This window comes from Cimex lectularius, unplaced genomic scaffold (genome assembly GCF_000648675.2).
Source record: "Cimex lectularius strain Harlan isolate CLEC.00 unplaced genomic scaffold, Clec_2.1 scaffold70, whole genome shotgun sequence".
In the NCBI taxonomy this organism is placed as follows: domain Eukaryota; kingdom Metazoa; phylum Arthropoda; class Insecta; order Hemiptera; family Cimicidae; genus Cimex; species Cimex lectularius.
This window is the reverse complement of record NW_019392651.1, coordinates 1,033,841-1,055,624: the sequence shown is the minus strand read 5'-3', so window position 1 is coordinate 1,055,624 and position 21,784 is coordinate 1,033,841. Positions and strand designations below refer to the sequence as shown.

The following is a 21,784-nucleotide window of genomic DNA, read 5'->3' as shown; positions in this document are numbered from 1 at the left end:
ACAACAATATTTGGTCCATTTCAAAGGTAAATAAAACCATATAAAATCTTCCACTTCTGTTTATAAAATGATTTTGTATATAAATCTTTAAATAGTAGTGATTCTTTCTAAAGGTCCGGTGGTTTGATTGTGTCATTTTTATATTTCAAATTTGGTTGTGGGAAAACTTTAAGCGACACAGATTCAGCTAGAATCATACCATTGTTGGAAAAAATCAAGCGTATGTGGACAGGGTGCTTAACATTCCCAGAATAAGGGGTCTTGGGTCCGAATAGTCTTTCATCGTTAACAAGATACTAGAGGTTACTTAGTAGTCATGAATCTGGTCGCTATCATGTCACATCTCAGAGGGCGTTTTATTGTTTCGAATAAACACCATAATCGATATTATACCGATAATGAGTTCAAGCAGCGAGAACTTCTGACAAGGCAAAGAACAGTTCGGTTAAGTTTCCAAGTAATCACATCAATTGGTCTGAGCAATATTGGTCTAAAATCATGTTTTCGGAAGAAATCTTGGTTTTGTTTGAGGTCTTCTTACGGCCGAGAGAGGGTTTGGAGAAGAACAGGAGAGTCATACCTCGCAACGTTTTCACTCCGGAGAAGTGTGGAGGAGGTGGTATATGGTTTAGGCATTTCTATGGAAGGTCGCACAACCCTGATCATCATCGAGGGTTAACCACAGCTGCGCGATATATGGACAGCTACGCTGTTATCAGAAGAAGTCGTTTCTCATATGCCACTAATTGGCCACGGTTTTAATGTTATATATGACAATGGAAGGCCCTATACAGCAAGGATCGTTGGCGACTCCTTGGAACGGGCTTCAATTCAATGTTTGTATTGGCCAGCATGTAGTCCCTACTTAAACTCTATCAAAAACCTTTGGACCGAGTTGTTAAAAAGAGTAAAATGTCGTCCAGTGATGCCAGAGAATTTTCAGGAATTGCAAGAATGGCGCCGTTGGAGGAGTATGAAAATACTCCACAGCCCAACATTCAAAAGCTCGTAAAATCGATGCCACGTCGAATGCAAGTGGGGATAGCACAAGAGGAGGAAATACTCCACACTGAAATGAATATTTTCTTCATTGTTTACATAGCAACAATTTTTGTAAAAGTGTTTTCCTAAGTTTGATTTTTATTTAACTAAAACGTATATTTTTCTTTAAAAATATCCAATAAATAACATGTCCATGAGCCAACCTCGGTCGGTCAAAGATTATAAATTATCTAATGTAATTCACTTAAATATTTCGCTATTCTGCAAACGTTTAAACGTTCTAACTATGTTTCAATTTATTAATGTTTTTAGTTGAAGTAAAAAAGTCAGTGTCACGAGCGTGATTCGAACCCACGACCTTCGGCTAGATAGCCGCTACTCTACCACTTGAGCTATCGTGATTTCGATCAACCCGGACACGAACTTCCCATCTCAACCCCAAATTTTGAATTCTCCCTCCTTTCTGCCATTAATTGGTCAAGCGGACCACGAAAACTAGTGAATTTGATAAAACCACTGATTTTTTTATCTCAACTAAAAACCTTAATTAATTCAAATATATTAATTGGTCAAGCGGACCACGAAAACTAGTGAGTTCTAACTATATTTTATATTATATTTCTATCTAACATAAATATAGAAATATATTTAAAATATGTTAATTTGTTGTCCATCTGATCATATAATTATTTATTTTGTCTATCATTGAAAATTCTATTAAAAAATGTACCAATTTAAAGTTGTTATAAAAGTGGGATTGATCAGGTATATTTCCCAGCATTCCACAGTCACTGCGTGTCAACACCTGATGTTTATACCTGGCCAACCTGTAATCCGTGACTGAAACGTAAATCCCTTCGGTGGAATCAATTAAATCGAGTTGTTTATCTGGATAAGACGACTGGCCAGGATAAAAATATCCCGCGGCCCAGGAACTGGCGGCGCGGCGGCGGGGGCTCATGCATTTATGCAAAAAGGGCGAGCTGCCACCCGCTCCACTTTACTGCCTTGGCTCCCGAGAAGAAGGGCTTTCCACAACATTAGCTTCCGTCAACTCTGCGGGCTACAAGCTTAACTACAAATATTTGTCGGAGGGGAAGAGCAACTTTTTTTTAACGTCGGTTCTTAACGGTTTGGACGGATCCTTTAATATTAAAGGAATTCTAAAGGAGCTATCTACTTTTGAGTTTATTCTCTGGCACTTTCCAGTTGCTTACATTAGTATTTTTAATTAATTCCGTTAAAGTAAATGTTTATCCAGTATACATACGTTTGGCTAGGTTCGCCGATCGCGTTCTAATAGGTAAAGTTTATTTTTAGTCAGCAGATGCTGCCTACCGATCATGAACGTCACTCTGCTATGTCCCTTAAAAATTTACGTTATTTAGTAACAAGAGAGAGAATGAAAAAATAGAAACAAACAAAGAGAGAATGAAACAGATAGAGTTGTAATTAGAGAACTCATACGAAATATAAATTTATTCTCTTTGTAGAGCTTCCGATGCTTTGACCTGCGTCCTCTTCACCATCATGGATTTATAGAATTATTGCTTCTTGTTTGTTTTTTTGCATTGTTTTTGTAATAATTCACATTAAGATCTAGGACTTTTGCACTTCTCATTGTTTTATACTATAAAATAATAATAATAATAACAGATTATTTGTAACTACATTGCATGCTTACTCGTGAGAGATTCGTTACAGGTTCCTGTTTTGGATGTCATCTATATTGTTATCTACTTGATGACTAACATTAATGCATTATACATCAAACAAGTTATATTTTATTTTCTAACGATTTATATTGGGTTCATATATTATTTTTATCTACTTGAAGATTTATAGTATTCACAAAAATGAATATATATACATATATANAGACTGAGAGATTGATTGATGGTTTTATTTAATCACGCAAAGTTACGACTCTTGAACTTTTTTAACAATTAATGTGAGTGATAAAGTTAACATTATATATTTATTGTGATATAGTTTCTTTTGGTCTTTATAATATATTTTATAATTAAAATTTATAATGAAAATAATTTGTTTTGCTCTTGTTTATACTAACAATTGGGCAAGATAATTTTTTATATATTTTTGTGATTGTTGTAAGTTTAGAAATTTGTAGGGAATAGGTATCGATAAAACAAAAATCAAAATGTAAAATAATACAAATACATGGTACGTTGATAAATGTTATTTAAATAGGACAATCTTTATCTATATAAATTACAATGATGACAATTATATTACTAAAATGCAAAAATTTACTATTACTATTATTGAGAATAGTAATAATAATTACTTTGTGCGTGAAGGTTAGGAGTTTCATAGTATTCAGAAACTAACTTAAGCTAGAAGCTTAAAATGTTAAGTCGTGATATAACCTTACCGGTTAAAAGGCCCTTTAAAATGAATAATAATAATAAAACAGGAAACAAAACATTAAACAAAGATAAAGACCAAAAGACAAGTTTATTCAATGTATGTAAATATATATAAATTATAAGACAATATATATAAATGATTAGCCGAAGGTCGTGGGTTCAAATCCCGCTCTTGATTGACTAATTTTTACGTCTCAACCAAGACTATACATAAAAAAATAATTAATGTGGTCAATTAGACCAGTAAACATAAATGGATAAATGGTAATTAATATTTATGAACGGTATTGGTCAAGATAAAAAAGTCAGTGTCACTAGCGGGATTCGAACCCACGATCTTCTGCCAAATACGGCCTTGCTCTACCTCTTGAGCTATCGTGACCTCGATCCGCTCGGGCACCACCTTCCCATCTCAACCTCACCTCTTGCATTTTCCCTCCTTTTTGCCATTTTTCAAATCACGATAGCTCAAGTGGTAGAGCAGCGGCGTATTAGCCGAAGATCGTGGGTATATCAACCAATACCTTTCATAAATATTAATTAATTGAAAAAAGTTAATTGGTCAATCAGACCACGAACAATAATGGATTTAATAAATGGTAATATTTGACAAATACAGAACTAAAAGAAAAAACTAATAATTAATAATACTTTATTAGAGTGCATTCTTGTTTGCAAAAATTGAATTATAACTATTTATTCATTAAGTAATTTTTGCATTCTGTTTGAATTTACACTATTTTGTTACATTTTTTATTTCTGAGGGCAGCAGTAATAACATGCATTTTATGATAAACGAATTTTTGCAATTTGTTCTATGTAAGAAATGTTCTATTGTTAGAAAAAGGTCTTATATTTTTATTATGGAAACTATTAGAGATATAATTTTATTAGCTATAAATAGTGGTTCTTTTATCATTATTGTTTTTATATTAAAGTCACAACACTAATTTTTGAAAATCTTCAATATTTTAAATATGTAGTATTTTATATTTGTTGGAAGAGGAGGGTGAAAAAGGGAGAGAGAGAAATCGAGAGAGAGAGAGAGAGAGAGAGAGAGAGAGAGAGAGAGAGTGAGAGAGAAAGAGAGAGAGTGAGAGAGAGGTGAGAGAGTGGGTTAATGATAAAAGAGGAATTAACTTTGTAGAGAATGCAAATATTATTTTGTTGACTAAGCATAATGTATTTAATTTTTTTAACCCTTTTTAAATTACATTGATAATTATTTGATAATATTATGGTGCCTTTATTATCACAATAAAAATCTTGTCAAATAGTAATTGCTTTACTCATTATTTCATGAGTACAATAATAACAGTAGATCTTGGCCTCACATAAAGCTTGAAAGAATAAATCGCCCTTGGACATAAAAGTTAATTAAACACCCGCCACAGTTATAAGGCCGTTGTCGTGGTTAAGTTAGTTTAGCCGAGGGCGAAGAAACGGGAGTTGAGAACGAGCAGCTCTGCTCTCTGGTATTGTCCCATCCAGTCGACAGTCTCCCGCCCAACTTTTCTCGCCAAATTAAACCTTATCCGAGTGTAACATTCAGCCAGGATTGGTTGAAGCAGGCCGTTCTGATTAAATTGCACAAGAAGATAGAGCCGGAGCTTCGATGCGGGAGCAGTGCCGAGCAGTTACGTCCAGCCACTAATTACTCCCGTTCCTAGAGAAATTGTTGCTTATTACGTTGCTCATCCGAAATTCTAAATGCTTATCTTTACATCTTAAGATTACAGGATTGCGGTTTTCTGCCATTCAGTTAAGAATATGCGATGGGGAAGCCAAAAAATAGGTTTCGTAACTTCAATCTAAAATCAGCTATTTTTCATGTATTTTTAGTATAGAACAGTCAATTTAATATTTCCTCATACATATTTGTTAATATAACTAAAATTTTATTCAATAACAATGCCTAAAAATTAACATGATATCTTATTAAAAATTAAAAAAATTTAAAAAATTTAAAAAGTTTTTAAATCCTTTAATAATTTTTTTAAATTGTGACTCCAACATAAACTAAAATGTGTAGAGATTAGTGAGCGTTAATCTATAGTTATTCAGATATCGTGAGATGCGGTCGGGTGTGATGTAGGTTTCAGAAAAACATTTTCTTTATCGTGCCAACGTTTCGATCTTTTATTAAGATCATCTTCAAGGCCTGGGATTTACAAACAATGTTTACATTTAACAAATACATTTACGATTTGGAAAAGTGAATTTATACAATGCAAAATATATTTTATATTCAAACAAAATATTTCTACTCACTCAAAGTGTTTGTCTTCTGTGTAATTGTGCCATCCTTGCCAGTGAGATTTTGTTGTTTTATGTTTATATATGTTTGGTTTTGGAGGGGTGGAGAAATAAGTCGGTATATAAAAGACAATTTTGTTGCACAATTACAGAGAGACAAACACTTTGAGTGAGTAGAAATACTTTGTTTAAATATAAAATATATTTTGCATTGTATCAATTCACTTTTTCAAATCCTAAATGTATTTGTTAAATGTAAACATTGTTTGTAAATCCCAGGCCTTGAAGATGATGTCAATAAAAGATCGAAACGTTGGCACGACAAAGAAAATGTTTTTAAGAAACCTACATCACACCCGACCGCATCTCATGATATCTGAATAACTATTAAACTAAAATCATAGAAAATATGTCTCAAATGATAAAACGTTCTTAAAATAGAAATAAAGAAAATCAAAAGCAAAGCGTAGATGCAATTAGGCCAGTAAATACCATGCAATTAAATGGTTTACCAAATTATTTGTGAACTTGTGATTTGTTTTTGAAGTTCAGACATGAAAGCAACGTTTTTAGTCACGATTTAAATTAAAAATTGAAAGCTTTTTAATCGCAAAATTAACAGAAACTTAAAGTAATAATAACAAATGTAAGGACATAATATATTTTGACTATTATCGGTAAAATCCGAGAGTATAAAGTACCGTAGAATATTAAATTTAATAACTCCCTTAATACCATGGCTGAGGATTTACGTTTATCCTTTCTCTTTTCCTTGTTAAAATTAATCCACAAAGAATAACCGCTTTTTAATCACGCGCCCATCTCATTCAGAATTCAAGAGAGGCGCAGACTTAAATCCACAAATTCATATTTTGATAATAAAGTTCGGAATTAACCTCGCTTCCGGTTGCAGGAAGCTATTTTGACTTTTATAAACGATACCTTAATATTGATTTTATCCTTCTTAGTTGTAATTTAAAACATAATCTAATAAAAACAAATGCGATGTATAATTTGGAGTTCCAGTATGTAGAGATTTTTAATTTTGTTTATAAACAAAAAACATATCAAAATCTCATTATAATCGTGATCATTTAAACCCAGAACTGTTGAACCTTGTTCTTTCCAATATCATGTGATCAACATCGGTTTTGGACGGATTTCCGTCAAAAGGGACAATTATCTGGGAAACCTATTTCACATAACGTTTTTTAATCCCCGTAATGGGCTTTGTTCACGGACTGATTATTGTTTAAATATCATTTCAATTTCATAAAAACACCTTCTTCAGAAATTGCCCAAATTAACCTAACGGGAAAGATTGCGGGAATATCGTTCTTGATAATTTCCAATTTTGAACCTGTGGATCACAATCATCCGCTTGGGAGAGTCGAGCAGCAAGCACTTTCCAATTATCGCAAGCGGAAATTTTGATCTGGCAGTCGCAAAACCGTCTGTTCAGCCTTCAACCATTGATGACCAAAATCGAACTTCTGACTCAAATAACACGAAACATCGCAAAGACTATATTTCTTACAAGTGTTTAACAGCGGCTGAATATATTTGGCGGATCGATACATGGGGTTTCCATAAGTTAATTGAGAAGAATTTATTGGGATGTACCTCCATCTTCGACTCCTTCTTAAAACGCAATTTAAACGACCCATTATTTAAAACGATTAATAACTGGGGACGGAAAGTACTTTACAAAAATGGTCAGGGAGGAAAATGTAAAAAAAACCATCAAAAAAGTAATTAAATAAATAAATAAACGCAGCGAGGCACTATTAACATTCCAAAAATCGGGTTACACCCCAAGAAGTTAATGTTTTGCACTTGTAGGATTGTAAGGGCTTCTTTATTAACCGTTAATTCCAGTATATATTGCATACAATTGGAGCGGTTAGTCAGCAATTGGCAAAAGACGCAGCATTAGTTAATCGTAAGAAGATTGTTTTCGACCAAGTTAACCCTGATCTACGTGTCTAGTCGTGGGATGTATTAAACCATCCTCTGTTTTCATCTTTCCTTCCCTAGACCGAGCAACCAGTTGAAGAGTCTTTAATCAATAATGATAGTTTATACATTTACGGTAGGATAAAGATTCCACTTTCCACGTAGCTACATTTAATACTCCATCGACTATTTCATTAGGTCATGAGATGGTAATTCAGTACAGAGAAGGAATAGTGGGAAATTTAATTATCAATACAACAAATATATAAGCTAAATTCGTTCCCGTTGAATACAAAAATTGAATGGAATTGGAAAGATTCAGATTCACCTACAAGATTTATTCCCTCAGAAACTACAGATTAAACCGACGAATTTTCAGAATTAATCTTGAAGTGTTAATTTTCTTCTTGTTCTTCTTAAATTATTTGAATAATTTGAATATAAACGACTAATTTATTAGTGTGTAATGTATTTGCTTGCGTCTGCCCTTGGGGGCCTGTTAGGTCGATGCTTCTGCAACTCTCGTCAGTCATGCGGGTTTAGAATACACGGTGTCCCGTTTTAGATGCCCCAATCACAAGTTCTTTAGCTTTTTACTTCACGTTTACATATATATTAATTGTATAACATAAAACTATTGAAATATATACGAAGTAACTGTGACTCAGGTGGTTAGAGCGTCGGGGTACAGTTCCGAAGACAGTGGTTCGAATGACATTGATCTTTTTATCACATATTTCGNGAGAGAGTGAAAGAAATGAAACCGAAACCTAAACTAAAAAATTATAATAATAAAACAGTAATTATAAATAATAGTTTCTACATTTTCGAAAGAATGATGTTAATGCAGATTTGTGATTGAAAGATTTTTAGTTGATTACTTTCATTGTATAACTAAATGTAAATAATACAAAGTTAAATTGGTTGTTAATAAATTTAAGGTTGACCATGAAAAAGTATTGTTATGAAAAAGCAGGATTCAGGAAAGAAAACGATAATCCAGCACACATTTCTCATTCATCTTTGCACATAAATCAATACTGTCAACTGGTTGGATTTTGAGTGGCACCAGTAAATGAGATGTGATGGTCCAGTTTAATATTTATACGCCATTTTTATGAACTAGTAGTAAAAAAAATTCTTTTTGTTTGGTTTTTTTGTATTGTAATAGATCGGAGATATTTACAAATGAAGTGTTTTAAATGGGGCACACTGTATTGCGAAATTAAAAGAGATGTGGAACAACAACCATAAAAATAGTAAAAAAGAGAAATACGACTTATTTGAAAGCATTATATTTGGCATTATTGTAATTTAAAGGAAGCCATTTCTTCAAACCTATTATATTTCTATATTAACTTTCTTTCATTCTACCGTTTCTCTCTCCCATTTTATCTATGCATCTTACTCTTTAACAATTTGAAAGCCATGAATTCGGTGGAAATCAAATTGGCTGTTAGGATCTTTAGCATTTGTCTAGTTGAGTTGATTTAGATATCAAGTTGGTAAATGACCACTCGGACACGGGGTTGTTAGAGATCTCCCTCGAGATTTATATCTTAGCTTGTAAGGGCGGAAATCACCTGCTATCTCCCTGACAAATCCCAAGGTATTAACTGTCTCGGCCGACGCAGGGCGCTTTTCGACTTCTTCTCATTTCTATCCGGCTCACCCTCGACCGGAGTATCAATTTTATGTTTTAGTCTCCCACGAGAAGTGGCACATTTTATTTATTTGACAATGATTGATAGTAACGAAAAAAGAAATTCACTCTCCTGCATCATTTTATGTTAAAATTATGTTACGTAACGTTCTAAAGTTAATAATACGTTTTATTAGAACGCACCATATTGAAAAAATTTGGTAGCATAGCATTTTATATATTAAAAAACAGTTATTGACGTAATTGTTTTCCTTTCAATCTCTATAAACTTTAATATTCATTTATACTTTTACAAACATAATATTACTTCATTTCGTGTAAAGTTTTACTTCTATTGTTGAATTACACCATTAGATGCTCATAATTTTTAATTTATTGAGAGAACAGTTGGGTAATTTTATACGGTTTAAAAAGTTGAAGTCTGCAAAATAACGTTGACTTGAAATAAATCTTAGAGTTCTAAAAACCTAAAGAAAAAGTCCAACTGCGTTAAAATGCTGGGTTGGGCGACCAATTCTTACCACCAAACCGGGAAATTACACGACTAGAAAATGACTCATGACTATCGGACTGTATGGCATGTGGTACCGTCTTGTTGAATCCACATGTTGTCCACATCCATACCTTGCAATATTACAAAAAACTGGATTATCATACACGATAGTGAGCACCATTAACTTTTATTGCTTGTTTTATCATTTCTGTTATTCTTTCGTGAAACGCTTCATTTTTAATAACTGTCAGTATTATTCGTTGTACAAATGGCCCAAAATTCAAATCTTGGCAATCGATGTTTTAATTTTTTAATATTGATATTTTTCCAATTTTGTTTTGGAACACCTAATATTATAATTTTTAAACAGTTCACGTAATAACAATCACATTTGCATTTTTAAAATTAAAACTAAATATGTTAATCTGTTTGGTTAAAGAACGTCAATAGACTTTTCTGGAATTGGTCAACAATTACATAAAACCTAACAATAAATACATATATTCAAAAGAATGAGCAGACCCGCTACTGAATATTGCGAAATGAAGAAACTTGTCAGACATAAAACTAGCGAGGGTAGGTAACGGAGAATCGGAAACGACAAAAATTAAAACGAATAACATGGCAAATGTTTAGCCGTATTATATTTGGTAAAGGTAGCGCATATGTTGAAAAATTACTTCATATTCTTGTTGATATGCATATCTTAATCTGCAAAAAGTATTATTTTTAATATAATCTCATTGTTTAGCCACAAATGATTTATTTAAAACTTGGTAATCCAATAAATGGTTGAATGAGATAACTCTGGCTGGGTGGAATAAAGTTAGAACTGTTTTAAACATTTTTACGCCTCGCCAGTTAAATTTTGTATGCCGGATTTACAAGTGGATTACATCCTGCAATTACGTGGCGGCGAAGTATGGGAGGAATAGCTGGAGCACAATTTACGAGACTAAAGACTAACCTCTGCTGTCACGTCCGTAGCAAAGTACTTTAAATTGAGGCAAAAATTGGAGTTGAAATTCAGCACGCCACCACTTCATTTCAATATTTCACGATTTCGGCTTGACCTTTTTTCCTTTTATTTCTTTCACTCCTTTATAATTTTTGTAATTTAAATCTTAGGGTTAACCAAGCGGTCGGGATTTGTTTAAAATTATAAGGTGCAAATGGGGTTGTGCGCGTAAAGGGTAGAAAACAATCAGGAAAACAATATTCGCGCATGTGCGGGATGCGACAGATGTTTCAATTCGATCCTCTTGCCAATACCAACGTTGAAATATGACTTTGGGTATTTTTGACAGGAACTATTCTCAGGTCGATTCGCAACAAAGCGAGAGAAAATATCTATTGAAAATTAAGGAGAAATAATAGCTACAGTCAACTGACAGTTAAAATGTATTTTTTCATTCTCGTTTGCTGGGACTTCATGGAAAGAAGAGCTTTTGAAACCATGACCCACAGGTTAATCTTTCACTATCTTGCCGGATGAAGGGAGGGGAGAATGAAGGGCTTTAGTTATGATTGAAGGGTTCTCCAGAGGCGTCGACCTTTTCAAAAACTTTCGAGATATCTGGTCAGGGCCTGGGATTGGGCACTCTTCTTCTCTTGACGGTTTTTCACCCCTCGCACATTTATCTAGCTTCTTTTGATAATTTAAAAGTTAGAGGTATTTGAACTGTTAATGTATTATTTTTGCTTTAATATTCTACGTACCAATGCGACTTTCTCTTTTCATCTTTTAATTTTTTCATAGCGTCCATCCTAATTTTATGAAACTCCATAATAAGTTGATGGTTAGGAAATAAATTGACTTTTCCAAAATAGGTTATGTTGTTTCGGTTTCGGTCAATACAGACAATCTTCAGTGACTTTTTAAAAATAAAGTAAGTTCTTAACAGACTACTCGCCACGTCCATAATCGTCGAGATATCCACTTTTAAAGTTATAACTATGTAACAAACAGTCAAACTACTTTGTTTTACAAAAAGTAACTGAAAATAGTCTATATTAGACCGAATGCACCTGACAAAATAAACGCCTACTTTAGAAAAGATAATTTATTTCCCACCCACCAACTTTTCCTTCTTTTTTAAATATTTTGTTTATTTATTATTGAGTTGGTGAATAATTAAAGCCTTGGATTCTTGTGTATCAAATGTTTTTTTAAAGTATTTAAAGTGTTCTAAAAAATCATATTATTAACAAGTCATATCAAATTGTGAGATTTCTCTATGAAATTGGGAGCTTGACTTTTCTTGTTGGTCATTTCCGATCATCCTAATTTATTCATCATCCCTACTTTTGACATTTAAAATCTTCACTTTCTGTGATTTACTTTTATTCCTGTTAACTTTATATTTCTGTGAAAATTGAAAAATCAGTATATTGCTGGTATCTTTTTATTTTATAGGTTCGGTTGGTATAATTAACTATCATTGCATGTACAGTACTGAATTAAGCGTGATTTGTTAATGAATTTGTGTGCTTACTTAAATACAAATATACATTCGAAATGTATTTCAAAATTAAGGCTTCTTATCGGATTGTATTTTAAAGCAATTTTATTGTTAACACCCTGAGGTCATCAAGTTACCAAAGAAAATTCCCAATGGTTCAGGACTTTACAGCCACGTCACGCACTCTCCTAGAAATTATTTTAGATTGGATTTCACACGTGATATTTTTTTAATTTCATAAAACTTTCGTTTATGTTACTCCGTAGTTTGCTGGTAATGATTCGCGAAGAATATAGAAGGTGGAGATAAGATATTATTTGCATGCTTGTAACTGTGGAATGAATTAATAATATATTCCATTAACAATCCATTTTATAAGCAAACTGTAACAAGGCTTCCGCATCCAATAATGATCACAATTTAAGTTTATGACGGTTTCAATGTGATCATCACGTAAATATAAAACTAAAGTCCTTTTTTACCTATTTTTTAAAATATACTTACTCTCCTTGAAAAGAAAACAAAGGTCTGTAATGAACAATAAATTAAGTTAAAGAAGAATGGTGATAATCAATTATTTTACATCTCCTGCTTTATACTATTTACCAATGAATTTGCTCCAATAGAGAACTTTTAGTTTTAAATAGTCGATGACAAATATCTAATGTAAGACACGTGCATTTGTTCATTTACATAAAATAACAGTATGAATTGAAAGTAGATTAAAAATAATACAAAAGTGGCAGAAAATGTACCCAGAACAAACAAGGGTAAGTGAGAACGGGTAAGTGTTTCGCACATACCCGGGGGTAACACTCGAGTGGAGCACCTTAATACCAAACACATATTTGTTTTACCTTTATATCTTTTTTTTTATAAAAGGGTTTTCATATGCAAAAGGCCGGGTCGTTGGGCCGAATGGTTGGTCAAAATCAAAAAGAATCTCTGAGAATCAATTTCACTATGGTGAAACATGGAAAAGCGAGAAGCTACTTTTTCAACCAAGAAACAAGTAAAGACGGTTTACTTTCTAACAAGCTTTAAGCCAGGAACACACTTGCCCGATGGTACGCCAGCCTTGCCACGTTTTAGTACGATGTGCACATCTGCCCGACGCAAGCACACGTCGCGTACAGTCCACAGCGTTTATCACAATAATCACTATCACAAGCATCTTTTATTCTTAATGGACTATTTTGAGCAAAACCTTGTAATAAATTGTTAGTCCAATTTTATGAGCACAACCATATAATAAATTTTTGTTAAACTTAATTGTTTTAAATAAAGTTACTCCTAACCATCATAATTAAACAATGTTTATAAAAACTTGTGAATTTTTGATCTCGTTTAATTTGGTTTACATTAAAATAACATGTTGTAATTAATATAACGACAAAATTACATGTACTTAGTTTGAAATAAACTACAAAAAATATGAGTATCCTGTCCTGATGCTACACGACGAAAATGGTGTAATTGTACGAGCAAAATTGTGAAATAAAATATTAATTACATTTTATGAGCAAAACCGTGTAATAAATTGTTCCAGTTTTAGTATATGTACCGCCGAAGCGAGTACAATAAATTGTTAGTTAAATTTATTATATCAAAAAATCGTATTTTGATGTTTTGATTAATTTTCTACTAAACCATTAAAATTAATTTTTTAAATAAAAACTAATTAATTTTTAATCACAGTTAATTTGGTTTATATTAAAATAAGTATGTTGTAATTAATATAACGACAATAATACATGTAGTTTCAATAAAAATATGAGTGTCCGGTTCTTTTGTCTTCGACTGTACTCGATGCGACCCGATGAAAATCTGGACAGTGGGGATCGTTGAGCGTCGGGTAGGTTAGCGTGGCATAGCATCGGGTAGATGTGCACTGGGGTAATGCTACCTTATGGAAAATCGGAGTTTGGATTGGCGTCGGGTAAAATCGGGTAGCGTCGCATGGCGTAGCATCGGGTAAGTGTGTTTCTTGCTTTACAATTGAATATATTGGATCTGTGTGTAAAAATAATTAGTAGTTGGCGGACTGATAAACACAAAAAGTAAACTATCGGTAAGACAGTTGTGCAAGGGCTGACTGATTGCTGTCAAACGTCTATAAATTATGACAATTATTGTAATTTTTTGTGTGTGTGTTATGATCTTGGAGTTGGTTGGCTCAGGGAGTTTTCTTACATCAGTTGGTAGGGGTGTGCCATGATGGCTTGGTTGTGTCGATTGTAGATGTTCTTCATCACCGTGTTAACGTTAGGGATATCCAACTCTTCGTGGATAGTTTGGTTTCGATCATACCAAGGAGCATTTGCAAAAAGGATATGGTTCTGAATGGTTTGCACCTTTTTAAATAGTGAATCAGATACCGATGACCATACGATGCAATCGTATTTCTAGATAGGCCTTATGATCATTATTTAAATGAGTCTCTTGACGTGTTTTACTGGCGAGATGTTTCCGTGCGTACATTCGATGCCGAGTCCGAGTGACAATGTATACAGTTTCCTTTTTAGTTTTTGATCCAAGTGTAGCCTTACGTATTGCACCGATATTGTAGATGTTACGGTTCTTCCTGCAGAAAAGTTACTTCATTTGAAACGAGGCTACGGCACATGAAGTGAACTACTTCTGGCTCCGTTGGGTTCTCTTGTACTCTCTATCTTCAATATCAATTGCTGACTCTGTTCGCTTGAAAAGAGAAGGTAGAGAAAACGCCCCATTGCACTGCCGTGAGGTCCTCCCGATTTAACCTTTTTAAAAGATTAATCTTCAATTTATCATTTCTTCTCCCGATTTAATTCCGAAAGACTGAGTTTGTACTATGCGGTCCAGGTAGGCAACAAAGTGACGGTTCAGTTTTATTAATAATAACTTGCCACACTCAGTCGAAGGACTTTTCAGCCTATGAACAGCCCTAGACAAATTTTCTTCTCTTTGTATGTGCCTAATATTTCATCAACAACCCTGTAGAATTGATATGAACAGGATTGTAAGGATCTGAATCCGAATTGGTTGAGTGTACATTTTTAAAAGTAAAATTTCTATACTTTTCACAATCTTTGGAATAGAGTGCAAATATTGTAATTGGAAAACACCCTACCTATAAACATTTCTGGACTATCAAGGAATAAGTCGATAAAGATAAAAGTAAAGTAAAGTAGTTTTGCAACTCTACTATTTTTCTCTCAAGACTTTTTTGTACTATACTTTAGTTTCTATATTTTATAACGCCAACGTTAGTATGCAATAGAATTATTTATCAATTCAACGAGCTTGCAATAATTTAATCATAACTTTGTTTGTGTGAAAAAGACATACATATGTTATTGAACTGTACGAATGCACCAAAATAGATAAGTGATAAAGTTAACAATAACTAAAAACGAATTTCTAATCTTTTTTTGTTGAAAGAAGTTTCTATAGCCGGCTTTTTAATTAATTGAAGTTGTACCATGAACATAATATTTAACTACACTTTATATAATGTTCATTACCTGAACAATATTTTTCTATCATTTAGACAGCACCAAAAACATTAGACATTATGATTAACACCGGATGAGAAAAACACTTTGAGTAAAATAAGTGTCTTTTCGCTATGCCTCTTATACTAAGTCCCAGGCTGACAATCATGTCAGGAGGATCACATCTCTGAGCCCAACAGACTGTGAACACAGCCCGTTATTGAAAACTTTCCCTTCAACTACACCACCGTTGAAAACAACAACCTGCTCAAAACCTATGAATACAAATCGTCTAGATTCACGCAAAGTTGTGAATCGACGTTGTTTTTCTCCTTTTTTTGAACAAAACTCGGTCAATTAAATTACTACTAGTGTGTCTCAACATTGTTAATAGAAATGTTTTTCATTATTCATCTTCGATAATTATCAAACCAGACCAGGATTGTCATGCATATGTGATTTCTGTGCACTCGGCCAGTAGGAGCCTGACAGCGCTCAATGCCAAATGTTTTTCTTCAATTGATCAATGATCTCTTATTACTCATGGTATCTCGTTTCTATGTGGCGATTTGATGTTAGTTTCGACCATTTTTGGCTACCAACTTGCCAACAGTCACCCAACTATAACCACATTAACGAATATCATCAACTTTTTTACGAATAACAGAATACCAGGTATCTGATAATCGTATTATTTGTCATAAATTTTTCTTCGTAGAATTTATATTATAGATATTTCTTGTGACTCTGAGGGTGGTGTACATTTTCCTTCTGCAAAACAGTTTAGACCGCAACGCATCGTTTTCAATTTGTAATTATAGTAACTGACTCTAATGCTAAGATACAAAATAAATGTAATTCACGTAATAAAGGGATACTTTTAGATTAGAACAATATACCACCATTAATAGTACAAATTATATCCTATTTACCTTTCCAAGAACTCCCTCAACCTCTCACACTTTCTCACACGCACTCAACCGTTCCTTTTCTTTCTTTCTCTCTCACCTTTGTGTAAAATATCCATATATTTGTCAAAACATTTTTTAATTATCTTCGTCCCGCCACCGAATTTAGGCCCAGGGTCAACAATAAGTCATTTTAGCCCCAAGGCGTGCCATATTTAAACATAAGTACTCTCCCTCTCCCTCTCCCTCTCCCTCTCTCTCTCTCTCTCTCTCTCTCTCTCTCTCTCTTCTCTTCTTGCTCACATACCATTCACGCAATTAGGGTAGTAGAGTACTTGACCTCTAACACCCTTTACACATACTCCGATATATAACTAACCTAAATGAGGATCGGAAGGGTATTTAAATATATATATATATATATGCATTACAGGAAGGGAGAGAAAGAGAGAGAAGAGAGAGAGAGAGAGAGAGAGAGAGAGAGAGAGAGAGAGAGAGAAAGAGAGAGAGAGAGTGGCTTGACAATGGGAGAAGAAACAGAATCAGAGGAATATAAAATGTAATAGTAACAAAATATTATATGTAATACAAAAAACAAAGAGAGCAGAATACACCAATAAGACTGAAAACCAAAGGACTAGAGCCAATTGTACGACACCGTCAAAGTGTAGAAGTTCCGTCATATGTAAATATATATATATATATATATATATATTATTTTCTCACTCTCTCTCTCTCTCTCCCTCTATCTGTAACTGTATATATCTGTCTCTTCTCTCTCCCTCTCTTTTTTTTTCACACACGCTCTTACTCACCATCTCTCTATATATCTCTAACTCAATCTATTTGAATTTTTTCTCTCACTCTCTCTCTCTCTCACTCACTCTCTCACTCACCATACTCACTCACTCACTCACACACTTTCTCTCCTTCTCTATCTATCCATTTATCTCTATCGTTGATCGATATTGTTATAAATGTTTTATTCAAGAAAAAAAGAAAACACAATGTTAGCAATGAACTATATGAACTGTCTTCTGGTAATTGTCTGTGGTGGTTTTCTTTTCTTTTCACACACACTGGTCCAACATTTCAATAGAAGTTTCACTAATTTTTCTTTGCCAGCTATACGATTTTTAGAAAGATTAATTAGTATTACTAAAATATTTCAAACAAAAATAAAATAACCATAACTTTAATTACTTAATGTTTTATCGAGCAGTATTATTTTTAAGACTACAATTATTGTTTAACGTATCGTGGTTTTACCATGATTAATCTATTTACCAAATAATTTATTTATTTATTTATGATTATGATTCAACTTATGAAGTTAAGATTACTGACTAAAAAAAAGCTGGTTTGTGTCACCAGAAAGAACCTTAAATTTAAAACGTTTACCTCTCTCAGATTTTCCTACATTCAATAATTCTGAAATATATAAGCAATTTAGTGGCCTTAAGTCGAAAAAAACGAAAACCTGAAATTACTTTTTTACAGCTGAGATTTGGTCAGGAGTTTATAAGAGGTGTTTTGTTGCATATGGTGAGTACACACACCTGAAATTTTCGACACTTATCGCCAGTCACCCTGTATAACAAATCTTGTGATGCACTATAAAAAATAGAATGTAAAGAAATGAATTTGATCTTCTGAGTATTCAAGTGATTGAACGATTTCAATAGATTCACAGTTGAATCCGCATCATCTCCCTCCCGCACATTTGTTGCATAACGAAATCGGATAGCAGTTTTTGATCAATACGCCCCTTCCGACGCGAACATGATTGAACAGGGATTTGACAGTAATCGGCCGAGGTTTCAAACTCGTGATTGGTCACGACGTATAATATTATTAGCGGTTTTGGGAAGGCAGGCCGGCCTTTGATGGATTACCGCCGGTGTACTTAGTCTGATGAAGAGGCCGGCCCAGATTCATCAATACGGCTCGGGGCAGAGAGCCGATGGGCGGGGGCGGGCGTGGTGAAAGAGGGAAAACAGTCCAGTCCATCTACTAATTGCTCTCGCCCTTCGAACTTTGATCAAATTCCCCGTCGGCCCAGCGTGCCCTGTGGGACCTCGTTAAGAAGGATCCAGCAACGATAATAGTCTTAAAAGGAGGGAATCCACGTTACTCAAGTGATTAGTGTTGAAAAATCATAATTGAATTAAAATGACAATACATGTTCTCATGTACGATGCATATCCTATAACAAGGAGCTTCACAAAAGGTACCCTGACTAGGGAATCCGCGGCGAATTTCGAGAAAAATTAATAATTACAAATATAAACGTAGATAAATAAAATTAAAAAGCTAATTTTAATGAGTAGAGAAAACGAAAGTATTTTTATTTTGCAGCAGCAGTCATTGTGTTCTCTACAGATATGCTATAAGCCGGGAACACATTTACCCGATGCTACGCCATGCGACGCTACCCGATGCTACCCGATTTAAATCCAAACTCCGATTGTCCATAAGGTTGTATTACCCCCGTGCACCATCTACCCGATGCTATGCCACGCTAACCTACCCGACGCTCGGCGATCTCCACTGTCCAGATTTTAGTCGGGTCGCATCGAGTATAGTCGAAGACAAAAGAACCGGACACTCATATTTTTATTCAAACTACATGTATTATTGTCGTTATATTAATTACAACATATTTATTTTAATATAAACCAAATTAACTGTGATTAAAAATTAATTAGTTATTATTTAAAAAATTTATTTTAATGGTTTGATAGAAAATTAATCAAAACACCGGAATACGATTTTTTGATATAATGAATTTAACTAACAATTTATTATACTCCCTTCGGCGGTACATATACTAAAATTGGAACAATTTATTACACGGTTTTGCTCATAAAATTTAATTAACAATTTATTTCATAGTTTTCCTCATAAAATTACAACATTTCGTCGGGTAGCATCAGAACAGGACACTCATATTTTTTGAAGTTTATTTCAAACTAAGTACATGTAATTTTGTCGTTATATTAATTACAACATGTTATTTTAATGTAAACCAAATTAAACGAGATCAAAATTCACAAGTTTTTACAAACATTTTTATAAACATTATGATGGTTAGGAGTAACTTTATTTAAAACATTACAATTAATTAAGGTTTTTAGTTGAGATAAAAAAGTCAATGGCACGAGCGGGATTCGAACCCACGATCTTCGGCTAGACAGACCGCTGCTCTACCACCTGAGCTATCGTGACACTAACTTCCCATCTCAACCCCACCTTTTGAATTTTCCCTCCTTTTTGCCATTTTTAATTATTACATTAATTAGTCAAGCGGTCCACGAAATTGGTGAATTTATTTAAAACAATTATGCTTAACAAACAATTTATTAGATGGTTGTGATCATAAAATTTAACTAACAATTTATTACAAGGTTTTGCTCAAAATAGTGCATTAAGAACAAAAGATGTGTTGCGATTGTGATAAACGCTGTGGACTGTACGCGACGTGTGCTTGCGTCGAGCAGATGAGCACATCCTACCAAAACGTGGCAAGGCATCGGGTAGCGTCGCATGGCGTAGCATCGGGTAAGTGTGTTCCCGGCTTTAGCTACAAAATAAATTCCAGACTCTTTTAAGAAAGTTTTGGATGTGTCTGTTGTAATTATTAGTTATATCAAATCACGGCCATTGAAGTCAAGTCTTTTCACAATACTATGATGATTACGATATGGAAGCCTTCATCATTTTTTGTTTCACCATACAGAAGTTCTGAAGTCTTATTTCTCCTTTGACCAAAATGTCAAATTGGCCAAAGTTTTCAATGATGAATAATGGTAATGTATACGTAAGTCGTATTTATCAGACATTTTCATTAAAATGAATGCGATGAATCTTTAAAGGCAAGGAGGAAGAGTAACTTAACTTTCGTTGCTAATGACAAGTTCACTCCTTCAAAAGAAAAATTTAGTTTCGGGTTGAATCAGTTGAGAAGAAAGAGGTGAAGTATTTTCTTGTGTTAAATGATTTATTTTTTAAAGAAAAGAAACTGATGCTTGCATACGGCGCGTTTATAGATGAGATATGTAAACAACTTCGAAGTTGAAAGGTGGCCTTTGAGCACTGCTTCCCAGCAGCTCAGATGCCATGCTGCTGAACCATGAATGGGTCGTCAAACCGTTTTCAATTTAGACAAAGCCAACCAGTATATCTTTAAGTGAATACGAATGTTTGATAGACATTACTTCAGACTCCACCTTGAAATCTACTTTCGAGTCCGATACTTACCCCCATTTTTGACTCTGACTGGAAAACAAAACAGTTCAACGCACGTTGAAAAAACGAAATGTGTTCTTCCATTTGTCCAAACTTACCTAATGAATCCGATTTTTCTACCAACAGCCACCATAATTAAATACCGAAGCTGTTTAGATGCTGAACCCGCATCCGTCTCCAGCAATCAAAAATTAAACCATATATCAAAATTGTGCAGGCTAAAACAACATCACTCTTCCCAATAATTCATTAATCATTACTGTTCGACTTTTTTTTGAATTTGACTCATTTTACATACCTATGTTCTGTTCAATATGATTATTATGTTCCGGATTTTGTAAATAAAGTTAAGTATGTAAATCTAATGTTTGTTTTCAAAGTGACATTCTCCTTCATCATCTAATTAGGAATCGACTGGCTAATTTATAAAACTTTACATACACTATAAGTTTCTAACTGAATATATTTGAATGTGAGGGGTCCGCCCTGGATTTTGTTCTGTGACAGGGGTCTGCTGGCTAAAAAGTTTGGGAAACCCTGCTACAACATATTGCTAATGAGTCTTTTTGAAAAACCATATAATGAAGTTACAAATAATGGTGTCTAATACCTCGGAAATGATTCTTGTTGCAGAAAAGGATTAACGCAATTCGTTTGTGTAAAATAGATTAAACGATTTTTAAGGATTATTGAAGAAGTAGACACTAGTTTTATCCAATCTACCTCACTGTTTATCTAGTACCTATTAGATAAATACTAGCTACAATATATGTATATTATGCTTATAATATTTATTATTTTGATGTGCAATATGTAATGTAGGTGCATGCAATAAATGTCGCTTAAACTCTACTCACACTTGATGGATAGATACAATTCTATTGGGGGCATTATTTTTAACAAACACTGTTTTCTCAACAAAATTACATT

General features: G+C 33.6%; 2 protein-coding genes and 1 non-coding gene across 5 annotated transcripts in view; 1 reads left to right on the top strand and 2 right to left on the bottom strand.

Annotated features, from left to right (window-relative positions):
* LOC106667682 (CUGBP Elav-like family member 1) overlaps positions 1-21,784 on the top strand; it is a 661,474-nt gene that overhangs the window by 73,085 nt on the left and 566,605 nt on the right. The window lies entirely within an intron of this gene.
* Positions 1-21,784, bottom strand: part of LOC106667667 — a 99,845-nt gene that overhangs the window by 57,364 nt on the left and 20,697 nt on the right. The window lies entirely within an intron of this gene.
* On the bottom strand, positions 19,762-19,834 carry Trnad-guc. The gene has a single exon. It is a non-coding gene; the product is annotated as a tRNA-Asp (tRNA).